Raw genomic sequence first — 12,802 nt, forward strand, 5'->3', positions numbered from 1 at the left:
GGCAGGACACAACCATAAAACAAAACTGACTCCTCCCTCAATGGCTATACCCCCAGCAGGCGAAGCATAGGTCAGTTTGTACCAAAGTCAACAGGAATAATAACTAGAATTGGAATAAACAATCAAAAACTTTGTTAACCGTATCATATCTGATGGAAGTGAAGGCCTCAATCCAGGGAGGGAAGCCCTGTGTCCCCCAAGTGACTGAAGAGAAAGAGATTTAACGGTGAGTAAACATAATCTTCTTTTCTCCAAGTCAGCTTGGGGGACACAGGGACATTGGGACGTACCAAACCTGTCCCCAGAACCGGATGGGATAATGAGGCCTATGAGGAAGAAACCACTGCGGCCTGCAGCACCTTTCTGCCAAAGCCAGTGTCAGAGGCCGCAAAGGTATCAAAATGGTAAAATTTGGAAAAAGAGTGGACTGAGATCCACATTGCTGCTTTGCACAGCTCGTCCGCGAAGCCTGGTTTTGGAATGCCCAGGAAGTACTCACCCCTGGTGGAATCGGCGTTGACTCAGCTTGGGGGATCCTTACCCATTGCCGTGTAAGCTTGTAAGCTCTCTGGATGGCTTGTCTGGATGGCTCTCTGGATGGATATTTGGCATCGGGATATGGTCTGCTTGGTAGCCGGGCTACCCTGGCGTGGCCCTGATTGAAGAACCAGTAGAGAATCGGACATGCGGATGTCTTGAACCCTATGCAGGTAGAACTTCAAGGACCTTACAGGATCCAGTGAGCGCAAGGCTTTTTCCTTGGGATTTGCTGGAGCAGGACAGAAGGAAGGCACAACAATCTCTTGGTTGAGGTGAAATTCAGAGACAACCTTTGGCAAAAAGGATGGTATAGTGCAAAGTACCGCTCTGTCATGGTGGAAGACGAGATAGGGGGCTTTGGAGGATAAGGCACTGAGCTCGGAGACACGTCTTGCCAAAGCGATAGCTAGTAGGAAAACAGTATTCCAGGCTAATGGTTCAAAGGGTGGATGCTGTAGCACATGTAACACTAATGTAAGGTCCCAGACAGGGACTCGAGCTCTAACGGGAGGGGCCACATGGGCTACCACCTGCATAAATGTCTTTATGTCGGGTAGTAGTGCTAGACATTTTTGGAAGAGAACTGATAGGGCTGAGATCTGTGATTTCAGGGACCCTAAAGACAGTCCCATGGAGAGACCCTCTTGCAGGAACTCCAGAACGAGTGGTATGGATAATACGATGAACTTCACTTTGTGTCTAGAACACCACTGGCGGTAGGTGGACCAAACTCTGTGGTACGCCCTGGCTGAAACTGGCTTTCCTGCTGCACACATAGTGTGTGCCACAGCCTTGGAAAAACCTTTCTGGGTTAGTATTTGGGTCTTAAGAGCCACGCAGTTAAGTTGAGGCTTGCTGGGTTTGGATGACAGATCGGTCCCTGAGTGAGAAGGTCTGGACTTGGAGGTAGGGTCTATGGTTTTGCCACTGACAGATTGAGAAGGTCTGAGAACCAAGCTCGTCGAGGCCACCGTGGCGCTATCAGAATGAGGGTGGTTTGTTCTCGTTGTAACTTTCTGATGGTTCTGGGGATGAGTGGCATAGGTGGGAAGGCATACGCCAGTTGAAAGGGCCAGGGAGCTGTTATTGCGTCGGCATTAAGTGCCAGGGGATCCCTGTAGCAAGCTAGGAAGGCCAGAATATCCTATATCCCTAGTCTTGCAATTCAGAAGTCTGGGGGGTGTCAAGCAGTGGGGGTTGGCAATGATGAGTGTGTTGAGTGGAAGAGTGAACCCCTTTGCCTAGGGCAACAGAGGACTCCGCCTCTTGGAGGTGGAGAGTTTACAGAACAGAGGAAATCAATGAATCCACTGATTCTGACGAGAGTTTAGGTGACTCCTCCTCGTCATGGTCTGAACCAGATGATAGTTCACTCTCCGAGCGGTCCTCATCCCCAGAGTCTGGTGGGATGGGAGAATGGTGTCTGGGAGGAGTATTGCTCTCCTCCTCGGATGGAGAGGGAGCTCTGCGTTTGGAAGGTCTCTGTCTAGGATTGTCTAAACGTGAAAGCAGCTTGTCCAATGACTGGGCTAGCTTTGGTATTCCAGTGGCCAATTGGGAAGCCCATTCCGGAGGGGAATGACCTTTAATTGGGGAAGCTTGTCTGCTGGCAGCTGGAGATTCCCCCTGATTAGCCTGGTTCACCAGAGGTGGAGTAGGTACTGGGGGTTCTGCAACCTGCTGGTGTGGCTTGCACTTAGCACATAATGGATCTTTGTGCCCCACGGTTAAATGTTTGCGGCATTTGGCACAAGCCAAATACTTGACTCACTTGACCTGTCAGACATAGTGTTGGATAACAAGCGTCAGAGGTAGCTTGTGAGCAAGCTAAGAAGGAACCTCCCGGGGGCGTGGCCAACGGCTAATGGAGTGAGATGCACGTCGATGAGCTCCGGGTACATATCCTGAAATAAACCCTGCTATACCTGCACAGGACCGACAATCCTTCCTCCACCAAGTGAGGGACACGCAGTACTGCCGCACAACTCCTCACAATGGGCAAAAACAAGCCTGCACAGACGCGCGGCAAAGGAACTGATCCGCATGGGCCCTCGCAAAATGTCGGCGCCGAATCTGCAGCACCAGAGGGAGACGCAGGTGGGGAAATCAGCAGCTCCCGCATCACCAAGGTGAGCGCCACTGCGGCACAAACATTGGGGAAATTCGTCCATTACCCATTAACTGATACTGACCAGGAACAGGCCACTAACCCTGATGCCACGAGTCACAATATGGCTGACTCCTTAAGGGATAACCCCCCTCCCTCCACAATGGTCAATCCTGAACCAATCCTGGGGGAAGTTATCCAATTACTCCACGCTAACCACACCACTGTCCTTAACAGACTTGATGCAATTAAAATGGACTTTAATATTATGAAACAAGACGTGCAAAAACTGAGAGAGCGCACACAGGAAGCAGAAAGACGCATCTCAGAGTTAGAGGACAGAATGCAACCTCTTCAAAAAACTGTGAGTGCGCACTCACACGACATAGCAGCCCTGCAAGCCAAAACTGACGATTTGGAGAACAGGCTTAGGCGCAACAACATCAAAGTTGTGGGCATACCTGAAAGAGCAGAGGGGCGCCAAATGAAACTCTTTCTAGAAAACTGGTTATTGCATACATTTGGGAAAGACACTTTCTCACAGAGCTTTGTACTGGAAAGGGCACATAGGGTACCTGGTAAGGCCCCACCACCAGGCTCTCAACCTCGCCCAATTGTAACCCGCCTACTCAACTACAGGGACCGTGACAAGATCCTGCAAATGGCAAGAACCCTGGGACCCATACAATTTGAAAATCAACGTGTATTGATCTTCCCAGATTTTTCTATGGAAGTCCGCAACCAAAGGCTTAAGTTTACAACCATAAAGGAAAAGCTCAGAAAATTGCAACTCCCATACTCTGTGTCCTTCCCAGCAGGATTGCGCATAGTAAAAGATGATAGAGCGTATTTCTTCACGTCACCAGAGGAGACACTGAAATGCCTGGAATCCTCCAGCCTCTCATCTTCCCCACCGGCTGAGCCCAGATCCTCCACTCAAGCAACTCCGGAAACCTGAAGTGGCATGTAATGGATGTGCCTATCATCTCCCTGCAAAGGTCCTACTGACCTTCAAGGAAGACTGCTACGTCAGACCACATCTGAATCGAGCTCCTACACCAGAGCCCTGGAATCAAGGAACTGAAGCTAGCACTCTTTGATTCCCACCCTCTTAAAGTTGACCATGTTTTTTTGTTCTAGGGACAACACCTGCTTAAGTTGGGAACAAGCAGGTAGGGTGGGCCGGGTTTCAAAATTTCTACTGAAAATGGACACATGCACTGTTGTTTCTTTCTCCCTTTATTTCCTAACAAGTTTTATATCTACAGCAAGCCCGAACACAAGCTCTGACAGACGGGAACTTCTTATGATCTTGTTCAGTATCATGTCATCCTTTATACTTACCACCTTACCCGAGGACCTTACCCGAGGTATTTCTTGGAATGTAAGAGGTTTGGGTAACCCCATAAAACGAGGTTTGGTGTTTAAACTAATAAGAAAGGTCAAACCTCACTTGATCCTACTCCAGGAAACACACCTGGATGGAAACAAACTTAGATCTCTACGAAAACCGTGGCTGGGATCATACTTTCACATATTCCACATACGCCAGAGGTGTTTCTATTCTTGTTTCCAAACAATGTATGTTTACTCTTATTAAGGCTATCTCTGACTCTGAAAGTAGATTCATAATACTGTCATGTTCATTGAATAACAAAAGTTATATTGTGGTCAATCTGTATTCACCTCCCCCCTTTACTGGGGCTCTGCTGTCTCTGGTATAACCCGATTATACTCCTAGGTGATTTTAATGCTGTAATGTCTGAACAGGAAGATAGGTTATACCCGAGAGCCAACCCTTCTATGACACTCCCTAACTGGGCTTCCACCTTTGGCCTCCTTGACCTGTGGAGGGAAAAACACCCTGGGGTTAAAAAATATACGTGTTTTTCAGCTTCCCATGATACCATGACTCACATAGATTTAGCCTTGGGCTCCTCTGAGATACTTACCCAAACAACAAAAATAGAAATTCTCCCGGGAGGCATTTCTGATCATTCTCCCCTCCTATTGACCATACAAGTGAGCCCCCGGCCCTCTGATAGGATCTGGAGACTTAATAGTTTTTGGTTACAGCAGGAGCGCATAACTAAACCAATAGAGGAAGATCTCAAAACTCACATAGAAATAAATCTACATTCTACTAGCCTCCAAAACATGTGGGACGCTTTGAAGGCATATACTAGGGGTCTCTTCATTCAACAAATTAAGATATTTAATAGAAATGCTAGTAAAGAAATTGTCACCTTAGAATCCCAACTGCTCCAGAGAAAGAGTTCTGTATGAAACCCACTCCCCAAACCAGTCAGAAATTCAAAGCTTCACAAGCTGCATTGCAAACTGCTCAGTTAACACAGGTTAAAAAGTTACAAATGTACTATAAAGCCAATATATTTACAGCTGGGGACAAAAATGCCAAATTATTGGCTATGTTATCCAAAGACTGACAAGTATTCCAGCAATTAGAGATGCAACAGGGACTGTTGTTTCTGACCCCTTAGAAATTAACCGAGTTTTTGCAAACTACTACAATAAACTTTACTCCTCCCGAGCAAGACATACAAGGAACGGTCTGGTCTCCTACCTTAAATCTATTCCACTCCCATCTCTTGAGCCTCAAGATAGCTTACTCTTAGAAGTACCAATTACAGAACTAGAGATAAGTGCAGCCATTTCATCTCTAACTGCTGGAAAAACCCCTGGCCTAGATAGCCTCCCCACTGATGTGTACCTCAAATATGAAAAGCTGCTTGTACATTTACTATTACCTCTTTTTAATGGGATCCTGGAAGGGGCGGACCTGCCACCCTCTATATACGAGACTTTAATTACTTTGATTCTAAAACCTGAGAAAGACCCTCTTAACTGTGCTTCATATCGCCCAATATCATTAATAAATGTTGATGCAAAATTTTTAGCTAAAATTCTGGCTCGGAGACTCAATCTGGTAATAACTAAGCTTATCTCTCCGGATCAAACAGGATTCATACCGGGTCGTATCTCAGACATCAACGTTCGTAGACTTTTCACTAATATGAGCATTGGGCATGATAACACCGGGCATCGGGTCATATCGGCACTTGATATGAAAAAGCTTTTGATTCCGTAGAATGGGATTACCTCTGGGCAACTATGGAAATTATGGGAATCAGGAGCAATTTTCTAAAATGGACCGCTATGTTATATAACAACCCATTGGCACGCATAAAAACAAATCAAACGGTCTCCTCCACATTCTCGCTTTTTAGGGGCACACGGCAGCGATGCCCCCTCTCGCCCCTATTATTCGCAGTTGCGATGGAACCACTAGCCTCCTTGCTTAAAAGCAATACCGAGGTTAAAGGTCTAAGGATAGGTTCTATCACTGAAACAGTTGCTATGTATGCTGACGACACCATACTTTTTTTTAGAAAACCCCTATAATGCCCTGGACGCAGCTCTACATGTAATTAATAGACACACGGAATACTCTGGATTAACTATAAATTGGGGGAAATCCATAATTTTCCCGATTGATACCTTCCAACTTGACGAAGAAAGGTATAAGGCAGCTCTTCCATGGGCCTCCACTTTTAAATATTTAGGGGTCCTCATTCACAGGGATTTAAACCAATTTACTGATCTTAACCTTAACCCCTTACTCTTACTGCTAGAAAAGAAAACAAGGAATTGGAGCAACCTCCCTCTGACTCTCCTTGGTCGCATAAATCTTTTTAAAATGGCTCTTTTACCCAAATTCACATGCTTATTTCTACAGGCCCTTATTCTGGTCCCTAAACAATTTTTCCGTAAACTCAAATCCCTATTAAATACCATGTACTGGGGCGCAACCTCCCCTAGAACTGCTTTAACAACACTACAACACCCCTCTGACAAAGGGGGCCTGGTTGCGCCAAATATGTTCTATTACTATTTAGATACCAAACTAGTTACAGTCTGGAGATGGGCATCGCCATCCCCCGACATTGCTGTCACAACACTGGAAGCTCAAGTCGCTACCTCCTATGAAGTCCTTATATTTTGCTGTATAGAGGGACCAAAACACAGATTACAATTTCTCCCCTAATGAAAGCAACTGTGTACAACTGGAAATCAGCAATGCTCCACTTTCCCAGTGGTGACACCCACGTGTCCAGCTATACACCCCTATGGCATAACCATAACCTCCCTCACCTCTTGACAGTACCAGACCCCAAAGTCTGGGCAGACTACGGGATTAAGTACATAGGTCATGTTTTAGTACAGGGTGAAATACCTACTTTTACCGCCCTTAAAGAAACCTTTGACTTACCCAATAAGATGCTTTTCCGTTTTCTCCAACTGAGACATGCTCTCCAATCTCAATTAGGCAGAGACAAAGTGGACACCACCCCCAGGAAACTGGAGACCTTCATTTTTAACCCTAACTTACTAAAACCAGTCTCTCAATTCTACTCTATCCTGAATAACCCCAAAGAACCAGTCTTACAAGAAATGGGAGGTAGATGTCCCTCTCTTAACCCCTGAAATGTGGCAAGAAATACTTGAAACGTATAACTATGCATTACTTAGCTCGAAAAACAGAATGACCCAATTTAGATACCTCCATAGATCTGACCCCACATAGACTACATCTTATTAAGCCTTCTATCCCAGATATATGCCCAAAATGTCAAGGCTCCCCGGCTGGTTTTATCCATATGGTATGGCAGTATCCACAAATCCAAAGATTCTGGAGTAGGATTGCACAGGAGATTAGTTCCCTCCTAGCGCTTATTATACCAATGGACATAACCCTTTTTATCCTCAACCAAACTGTAGACACTGCTCCTACTGTGGCGGAAAGGACATGTTTTTTACTTATACAAGCGAAAAGGTTGATAGCCCTAAAATGGAAGTCTGACCAACCTTCAACGAAAAAGCAATGGATAGAATTAGTAAACAGCTCGATCCCCCTTTATCGACTAACCTATTTTAACCGTGGTTGTCCAAACAAATTTGAAAAGATATGGTCCCCGTGGTTAACTGAACATATTCCTTCACTACTAAATCAGAGCGACCACACACAATAGATAACCCTTACAACTTTACAGGGTCCCGGCTCACCCCCCTTCCCCCCCACCATTTCCACTTTCAACTCCCCCCCTTACTGAGAAACAACAGTAGGCATATAATTTATTCAATTGTTTATTGTATATCACAGATGGCTAACTGTAACCAGTCTTTCTCTTGTAACTTTACAGCATAAGATATCATTGAGAATACATTCATTGTGTACAAGAACCTTTATTACACTTCCTTAATGTCATCTGATGTTTAATGTACAATCTCTTTCAGAAGAATGTTATGTATCAATGGATTTGATTCAAACAAAAACGACAATAAAAAACAAGTTTGAAAAAAAAAAAAAAGAAGGAACCTCCACCACCCCCAGGAGATAAGAGGACTACACACTAACCTGCTCTGATATGAGCAGGGAAGGAGGAGTAGTCTTGTCCTGTTGGTAACTGGAGTGGTACCAACTCGTTCCCTGTGCCCCTGTGTGCTGCGACACTGTCCCTGCTGCAGTGGCAGAATAAGGGAGAAACGCGCAAAATCCACGCCAGTAGATCCAAAATGGCGGCTCGCACTGAGGGGAGGGAACATGCATGGCGTCTAGCCGTGCTGTGTACGTGCGCGCAGGTTAGAGAAAAAAAAAACACAACTCAAACTGACCTATGCTCCGCCTGCTGGGGGTATAGCCAGTGAGGGAGGAGTCAGTTTTGTTTTATGGTTGTGCAATGCCTTCTAGTGGTACTAGCTATACCCAATGTCCCCAAAGCTGACTTGGAGAAAAGCTGCTTATTTTATTTTTTTTCACTCATTTGCTGTATAGAACGGAAAACAAGATAATTCCTAAAACTGCTGCAATTAGGATTGTAAATTCCACATAGAGGGTGAGCTCCGTGTCTGAAGGTGAAATCTCTAGTCCAAGGAAGGAAACAGCTTCATCCTGGTTTCCACCAGAAGGTGGTGTGGTGACGGTGGGAGCAGTTGTACCTATAAGAATTCAGGAATGCAAATTAATCCTTAATAATAAGTAACAACAATCAGGTCCCTCCATATCTTGCAGGAATTCTCTCCCCTCTAAACGTGGATGCTGGGAACTGTAGTTCTGCTACATCTAAAGAGCTATTGGATGCCCATTCCCAAAGGAGAAGGAATACCATTTTCTACTTGGAGGTGCCAAAAGTTAGGCACCCCCAAGTGAGTACTTTTATTTGCCTGACACCCTATGCTCCTATCAGCAGAAAACTGCACTGGCCTCTTCCTGCTTCTTTGGTTCTTCTTGCTGCTGCGCATGTACAGTAGAGCGAAAAGCTGAACTTTAACGAAAAAGCCAGCTATTTCACTCTACTGCAAATGTGTCTGCCCCGGAAAATTTAAAAACCAAAGAAGCAGGAAGAGGATCGCTCCGTGGTGCTCGCTGGCAGAACCCCAGGCAGGTGCAGTTTTCTCACTGATTAAACAGGTTGAGGACCCCCTGCTATAGACAGAATGTGTACAACCCATAAACGTACTGGAACAGAATTTTTTTAAAAATCCATCCTCAAAGGATCTCAGTACCAGACCGGGGCTGAATGAACACACTACATACATAAGAATACAATTAACAAAGGGGCCCAGCTGGATGTGTCTGCTGCATTTGCCAAAATTCTTGGTTTATTTTAAAAAGAATAACAATTTCCTGATCTACTAGTGTGTTAGTTCCCTGTGGAGTGCTATGATCTCTAAAAGGGATACTGTCATGGGAAAACTTTTTTTTCAAAATGCATCAGTTAATAGTGCTGCTCGGGCAGACTTCTGCAGTGAAATCCGATTTTCAAAAGAGCCAACAGATTTTTTTTTTTATATTTAATTTTGAAATTTGATATGGGGCCAGACATATTGGCAGTTTCCCAGATGCCCCCAGTCATGTGACTTTGCTCTGATAATCCTTACTCACTCTTTACTACTGCACTGAAGTCAGCAGAACAATGGAAAGGTAACCAGATAACAGCTCCCTGGTAGATATAAGAACAGCAATCAATTGTAAAAAGCCATGCCTCCCTGCAACTCCTTCAGTTACATTAAGTAGGAGAATCTTCTCTTCGTGAACTGAAAAATCAGTTGTAAGCTCTGCGCAAACATGGAGCCACCCATTATAACCTTCATCTGCAGTGGACTGCTAGGTTCCAAAAGGGGCTTGAGACAAAACCTGTAAAGTGCTTCTTGAAACTTTTCCAGCTCCTTGTTTCTTTAGATCTCAAACCAGTGGTAATTATGGAAGGAGGACATGGCAGCAGCTTCCTACTCCCCTATACTAGTTTTTGTTTCATTCAACGAAACTGTCGCTGTGAAACTAGAATACAAAGAAAAGTAACTGAACTAATAAAGCATCATCTTAAAGGGATACTGTCATGGGAAAGTTTTTTTCAAAAAGCATCAGTTAATGGTGCAGCTCCAGCAGAATTCTGCACTGAAATTCATTTTTCAAAAGAGCAAACAGATTTTTTTATATTCAATTTTGAAATCTGACATGGGGCTAGACATATTGTCAGTTTCCCAGCTGCCCCCAGTCATGTGACTTGTGCTCTCATAAACTTCAGTCACTTTTTACTGCTGTACTGCAAGTTGGAGTGATATCGACCCCCCCCCCAGCAGCCTAACAAAAGAACAATGGGAAGGTAACCATTTAACAGCTCTCTAAAACAACACTGGTCAAGTCATTTTGCCTGGTCATGTGCTTTCAGAAAGAGCCAGCACTTCAGGATGGAACTGCTTTCAGGTAGGCTATCATGGCACTCAGTAGTTCTAGTTCCAAATACCCCTCCCACCATCACCACCAAAGCTCTTGGTAAAGGCCCAGCTATAGATTAAGCTGCCAGCAAGTTCCCTGGTCCAAAAAAAAAAAAAATGGCTAACCCCATGATAAGACTAAGACTGCCTCTGCCTGGATATGAGTAGAGCTGGAGTCATAGCTCTAGCAGAGTCTGCTCTGACCTGGAATGGCCTGGCTATTGTACACTTTGATGTGGGTGACCCCTTATTGATGCTGTAGGTAAAGGAATCTGCTTTACTATAAGACTTGAATCTGTCCAGATAGTATATTATAGCCCTGACAAAATCCATCTTGTGTAGGGCCTTCTCTTTGTCATTAGAAGGTTTTTGGGCCGAAATTAAAATGCAGAAATAGCCAGAACATTGGTCTCTGCCCAATTTAGTATCCAAGTTGCTTCCCGCATTGCTCTGTTGCTGCATGTACCTCCTTGTTTGTTTAGATAGGCCACTACTGTGGCATTGTCTGCCTGTATTCGGAGAGGTTGCCCCCTTAGCTCGTCTGACCAATGTAGAATGACATTTCTTATTGCCCTGATCTCTAGGACATTGATGGGCATTTTTGCTTCCTCTGGTGACCAGAGCCCCTGACACGTTCGGGGTGGAAAAGTCACTCCCCAGCCTGTTAGACTTGCGTCTGTTGTCACTACTGTCCACTGGTGTAGGAGCCATGTTTTGCCTTGGGCCAGGTTGTGGAATCTGTTGTGTGAGATTGGAGTGGTTCTTTTTCCAATGGCTTAAAAAGTGGTTTTGAAAAATGCTCATGTGGAACCTGCCGAAAGGCAGGGCCTTTAGTGATGCTACTATGTAGCCTAACAGCAGGAGGCAGAGCTCCTCTGATATCATGGTCTGAAGACAAATTTGTTGTGCTTTGTACGTAATTGTTTGGATCTTCTCCTGTTAGTTATAATGTTTGTAACGGTGAGTTGAGCCACATTCCTAGAAACTGGATGAACTGAGTTGGTGTGAACGGACTCTTTTTATAGTTTATTATCCATCCGTGTTGGTTTAGTGTTTTGACACAAACTTGGGTATCCCTGTGACTTTGCTCGTATGACGTGGCTTTGATTAGCAGATCGTCTCAGTAAGGAGTAAGTGTAATCCCTTGTCATCTGAGATGCGAAATAAGAGGGCTGAGTATCTTGGTGAATACTCTCAGCGCTGTACAGAGGCCAAAGGGAAGGGATTTGAATTGTTAATGTCTGTCTAGAATTGTGAATCTTAAATACTTCTGGGATTCCTCCCTGATGGGAACATGCAAATATGCATCCTGAAGATCTATCTTTGTCATATAGCATTGATCTGTCATTGACATTAACACTGACCGGATTGATTCCATGCATATCTTTTTTTGGACACGAATGGATTTAGAGCCTTCAAATTTAGCACCAGTCTGAAAGTGCCCTCTTTCTTTGATACTAGAAATAAATTTGAGTAGTACCCTTTGTAGTGCTCGTGTGGGAACTGTTGATATGACCCCGTTGTTGTAGAGTTCTTGGACTATAGTTATAAGAGCTCGTAGTTTGGTTGGGTTTTTTGGGGTGGAAGATCATCTGAATGTGTGAGGGGGTAGTCTGACAAACGGTTTTCTGTATCCTTCGTGTTAATGATGGCTAGTACCCAGTTGTCTTGTATGTGGGTTTGCCAGATTGGGAAATATTGTCAGACGACCGTCTACCTCTCCCTGCCCTGTTCTGAAAGAGTCATGCCGAGGTGGACTTAGGAGGACCTGGCTTTCTGGCCTGTCTCTGCTGATTTGACCAGGATGGTCTACCCTTTTTGGAGTCTCTGCTCGACTGTGGCGAGTGAAAAGAGGAGTTTGAAAAAAGCAGAAAGGTTGTCCTTGGGAATTCCATAGTCTATTGTATGGTTACCATCTGGCAATAAGCCTAGGTCAGACCCACGAGTAGACCATACCTAGGCTTATTGCCAGATGGTAAGCAGGTGCTCTTGCAACCCTTAAATTCCGTTATGATTTGCTAAAGGTCAGGTCCAAAGAATGTGTCACCTGTAAAAGGGAGATAATTTGGTCTTGGATGCTGTGTCTCCTGACCATGCTGTGTCCCCAACCACAATGCCCTTCTGGCTACTATTATGTAGATGCCGTCTTTTTTGCCGTATCCATGGCTACAACTGAGAAGGCTAATGCTGAGCTAATACATTGTAGTTTCTTATGTAACTGCACTGGTGATGTAGGTTTTTTTTTAGCAACTCCTGGCACCAGAATCTTGTTGTTCGTGCATACACTGCAGATGCCACCGCCGATCGAAGGATTGCTGTGGCATGTGTGTACCCTCTTCTAAGAGACATTTTTTTTTT

This window comes from Xenopus laevis, chromosome 9_10S (genome assembly GCF_017654675.1).
Source record: "Xenopus laevis strain J_2021 chromosome 9_10S, Xenopus_laevis_v10.1, whole genome shotgun sequence".
In the NCBI taxonomy this organism is placed as follows: domain Eukaryota; kingdom Metazoa; phylum Chordata; class Amphibia; order Anura; family Pipidae; genus Xenopus; species Xenopus laevis.